This window comes from Alligator sinensis, unplaced genomic scaffold, assembly GCF_000455745.1.
Source record: "Alligator sinensis unplaced genomic scaffold, ASM45574v1 scaffold498_1, whole genome shotgun sequence".
Lineage (NCBI taxonomy): Eukaryota > Metazoa > Chordata > Crocodylia > Alligatoridae > Alligator > Alligator sinensis.
In genome coordinates this window covers 1,149,156-1,154,557 of record NW_005842469.1, presented here as the reverse complement: position 1 = coordinate 1,154,557, position 5,402 = coordinate 1,149,156, and positions in this window count along the sequence as shown.

Here is a 5,402-nt window from a genome sequence, read left to right as displayed (position 1 = left end):
CCTTCAGCCAAAAGGTAAAGGAGAGTTTCCTGGCTGCCCAAAACAGCAAGGCGTGATTAAGGTGGTCATCAGGGCTCTATTCTAAGCATGTTACTACAGCTTAGAGCATTTTTGGTTATTTTATAATATCTATCAATCAATAGATATTAACAATAATGAGGAGTAAGTCAAAACAGACTTATTCAGACAGTGAAAACTGCTTTTTCTGAAAACAGTCTCAGCATATAAAGGAAATGAGCTATCACATTGGGGGCATTCCCAAGCTCTGACAATCATGCCTTCAGAAAAACAAAATAAGACCATTTTCAAGAATGGCTTCTGATAATATTATAGAGCCTCTCTTGGGAAGTGAGTAGGAGCAAATGATCAGTTCTTTTTAGAAGGTGTTATTCAATTCTCAAGATTTTACAGAGGTTACTTTTTCTAGTCTTCAACACATTATTTGAAAAAAAGTCATGTTTCAGACCTCTGGTCAGGATTTGAGCTGGTCTCAACCTGAGCTGATGGAGAAATTTTTGATGAAATGCCTATATGTCAGAAAATTCTATTCCATTGAAATCAAAACTTTTTGCAGGAGCATAAAAGTATGGGTGAAGTTTTTATTCAGAAAGATTTCTCAGGTTCAGGATGGAATTTCTGATCAAAACAAGAAAAGAGAATAGAGACCAACATATACTTGCATATACAGCAGACACTTGAACTGTATCATCTGTAACTTAGGGAAGTGCCTTAACCCTCAGGCTACTGGATGTTCTGAAATGGGCACCTCTTTTTTCATGACAAATTTTGGAATGTTTAAATTTCATCCTCAGGAAAATAGATATTATTTTAAATCTTAAAAATGTTCACAGGATAGGAAAGTTGCCCAACATTAATCAGGAGTCTTCATTTATAATTTGGCCCTGCTACTCACCCACTGTGTGTTTCTGGACAATACCTATGTCTTCTCCATGCCATTGTTTATCTATCTCTAAAGTGGAGAAAAACAATACCTACCTAACCCACAAGACTGTACTGGACTTACTACTAGAGACCTAAATTTTAAAAGTGCTTAGGGATTTTGGGTGCTGAGAAGCAGATAACTTCGGAAAAATGGGCCTTTTAAAGACATCTGATGTTATACCTCCAAATATTGAGGCTCCTTGGATTAGTAGTCACTTATGACAATTTCAGACTAAATGGGCATGCTCTGTGATTGTCTGATAATATATGCTATTATATGCAAGTACAACACCATTATAACTGAGAAATGGTCAATTAACAATACATTATTTCCCATCTATTTTGATATGAAGATATTCTAAACAGAAATTGTTCCCTCTCATTCACAATTTTAGACTGGCAGTCATAATTAGTTTTGTTTTATCCTATTTTCTCCCTTTTTTGAAGGGAGGACAAACTCTACCAAGCCTAGAGTAAACCTCAAGATCCACAGAAGAAACAAACCATAGGCTGGGAGAAGAGATCAGGTAGGAAAGTCAAACCTTGATCTTAGTTCTCCTCAGGATACAGCAGCTCCATGTAAGGGCGTTGAATGACTGCCAAAGCTCTAATTGCAAAATACCTCATGTCAACATTTCATCACAAAACAGTGACCACCAATGACTTGCGCAGAACATGCAAATGCTCTGGGGCTCAGTTTTCATTATGGATCTCTTGACTGCTGACCTTGCTCTGACTGGTGTCAACTCAACGCTGTAGTGTAAATTTTTAAAAATTATTAGACAATATTCCACAAGTGTGTGTGAATAAACACAAGCTGCAGTCACCATGTTGGGAGGCTGTTATAAAAATGTAATGTCTCCCCAGTGGAGCTATAAACTGTGCACTTTTTTCCCCATCAGTAGTCTCCATAGCAATAGATAGTTGCAACCACATTAAAAACATCTTGCTGCTTCTTGTCATCAAGTGGCAAATGTTATCCTTTGCCTTTAAAGGAGCCAAATAACATTGTGGAATATAGTAATTATAATTAAAATTAAATGCAGGCATTAATGCAACATTTGTTTTGAAGCAGTTCTAAAAGTGAGGAGATTCTACAAACTTTATTGATAAGACATGGGGTGTGTTTTGGAGCAGGGATTTGAAATTAACCACAGGTCTCAAGGAAGCTTTTTTCAATCTCCTTGAAAATTGAAGGGTAAAATGGGGGCTTTTCCTGAAAATAGCTGCCAGGCACCATGGTGGTTCTAGACACTGGGACTGAGCTCTTGTTGCTCTCTTCTTGTAGGCACCCAGCAGCCTGAGGAGTAGAGTTGTATGGAGAAAGTAATGACATTTAATGGAGGGATTTCAAATGAACAGCAATTTGGTTTGTTATGTTTTAGAAGAAAAGCCAAATATGTGTACATTTTTCATGAATCGGAAACATGCTATGTGAAACTGAACAGGTGGTACATGAGGCACTAGAAAATTTCTCTCTCCAGAGAAACTGCTGTTGCAAAAAGCTGATCTTTTGTGGAGAATCACTGTTTTCTCTGGCACAAACTGCTTGAAGACCTGTACACTCACTTCTTTGCACTGGAAAAAAGGGTTTATGTCCCAACACAGGTGTCATACCTATCCATGGCCTTAGAAGCAGGAATTTGAATGGGGAAATGGAACAAAAACAGCAGAAGATAAAAGAGGCATGTGGTTGGCCAAGATGAGCATGGGCAGGAGTTAGAGGTGTAGGGTTAGGAGCAGGAGCTAAGAAGAAGAGGGAAAAAGAGAAACAGGAAATGGGGATAAGCGAGATACCTGAAGCTGATCTCTTGGGGCTTGGAGTACTGGTCATGTGTACATGACTTGTGGAATTTTTACCATACAACCAAATGGGATTGCACGTATGAGTATCTGAAGCACATATGCCAGAAGTTTAAATGGGGCCTGAAGACCATCAAAAGACAGTATGACTAGACTGGTGATGGAAAATAGTGTGCTCAAGTGAGAGTTGCTTGCTGTATTAGTGTTTATTCCAGGCTGCCTCTTGAATTTCATTGTGTTTTTCCATATCTGCTTTCTTTCTCTGTTATTTTCTGCTGAGAATTCCTGTAGCATGTAGCTACTCTGTGAGCACTGACCAGTCTTGTAGGAAAGAAGCTATGATTTACCTCCTCTGTAGGCTCAGTGCTAATCTAAATGCCAACTTCGCTGTGCTGGGTTTTGTACTGCTAGGAAGATGAGGCATGGCAGATCAAAAATATTCCCTTCATGGTCTCTTACCTTTTCTTGAGACTTAGCCTTGTGTGTGTAAAGGGATCTAATTAGTGTTCTTCCTTTCCTTCCTTCTTTGAGCTGGTATTTCTTATCCATGGAATGAGATCCTGTGTTGGTACTAGTAATATCTACTGTTAAAAAATAATTAAAAACCCCCATTACTGACCTTACTGTACAATTTGGTGGGTGCATTTTGATATTCAGGCATCAAAGGTTAATTCCTCTACACGCACAGTCACTGGATTTGTGGATCTGCTGACCACTTCATACATGCTCTTTGAAAAATCCATCTGGGAGACAACAGCAAGAAGTACTGGTATATCAAGGAATCTGAATTCTGATCCAGACTTATTCTGATCTGGCCTTTGGTTCTACCTCTTGTAAAAGGGACTACATTTACACTACTTTCTGAACATGTAATAAGCACCTTGTGCAAGCAGGTTTTCTTTCTTCTACTTCTTTTCTGCTTGTCTTCCCTCTACCTCATTCAGTCTAGTTTTACTTCTTAGGTCATTATCAACTGTTTTGAGACTATACTGCAATGTTTCCCAACCTTTTCCAGCCCAAGGCACACTTACATTAGTAAAAAATTTCTGCGGCACACTTGTTAAGGCATTCCCTGTTCCCATACTTATGAGCTCATTGTAGCTCATTGCTGCAGCAAAATTCCATGGCACAGCTGTTCAGAGGCTCGTGAACAATGCATCCCCCACAGCCAACACATGTGCAGTAGATGAATTTCATTCTGTTCGGCTGGCTCTCTCTCCCCCACAGCCAACACATGCATGAGTCTTCTGTGATCATCTCATCAACGTGGCTTACCTGTTAGCACTAGGCGGATGGAGAACTTTCTTCTCATTATTCCAAAAATCTCACGGCACACCTGGGAGCTGTGTGCGCCATGGCATACCAGTTGAAAAGCACTACTATACTGCAATTTACTTAATCTATCCAGTCTCAGAAGTTCTTTTCCTTCTTCTTTTAAATACTAACTCTTTCTTGGCTAAGCTGTCAAAGTTGGTTTTATTCTTTTGCATGTTGCAGCGCAGTCTATAAACACATTTCCATTTGTAATGTAGATCCACTAAAAGCTTTGGATTGCTCTCTATGATTAAGCTGTTTGGCCTAATTATATTGTTTTGGAACCACATGTGCAAGGTTGTGTGTCTCTCTGAAACTGTTTCAAACTGTAGTCTATTATCTGCCTCTATTTTTTTAAAATTGCAAACAACATAACATTTCCAATAGGCAAACCTGAATCTGATATCAAGTTGACTAATCAGTGAATAAATCCTAATTCTAAGAATGTTTAAAACATAGGGAGACAGAAGAAGAAAAATACTGAATTTTTATGCTTTCACTTTTCTTCAGAAATATGTAAGAGGACCCGCCGCAGATGCCACTGGCGGTGTTGGCGGCAAGAGCGGGGAAAATGGTGAGCAGTGACTGCCCACAGGCACCACCAACAGGGTCAGCAGCGCCTTTTTGCAGGGGGTGCACATGCACCCGGGTGCACCCCCTACGCATCGCCAATGCTTTTTAAGCGACTTAAAGTTATGCCACTCCAGACTGCATTTATCTTTAATCCGTGTTACCCAGCTTTTGTTACACTAAGGTGTAGCCACTCTAGGCTACACACTAGTATGAACATCCCACCTGTCCCCTTCCCTCTCTGCTCCCCCCACCTTCCCCAGCACCCCAGATCCCCACTGTTCCCCTTGTCTCCCCACCTCCTTACTTGTGGCTGTCCATGCTGTCTGTCCCAGGGAAGCAGCCAGGGAATGGTAAACCTGCCTGCCCGGCCACCGTCACCACTGTTTGTACATGATTTCACTCATTTCTTGGGTGGGACATAACAAGCATGTTGCACCTGAAATACACTGCAGTTTTTAACAGGCAAATGAAAACTGTTTTTTTTTTCCTAAATAAAAATGAAGGAGGAGTTTTAGACAAGTAAAATGTAATTGCCTGGATTGGAATTTGGGCAGGACATCAAGGTTAAATGTAAACAATGTAACATAAATATAACATAATATAAACGGAAATTTTAAAAATTTTAGTGGGATCTTTAAGCGGTCATAAATGGTCAAGGATGTTGGTTTATAGGTCATTAGACTAAAGCAATTCAGTGCCCTGTAGCAACATATATTGTACATAACTAGCTCAATATCTATCTTATTTATGTAATAATAGCTAACGTGGTG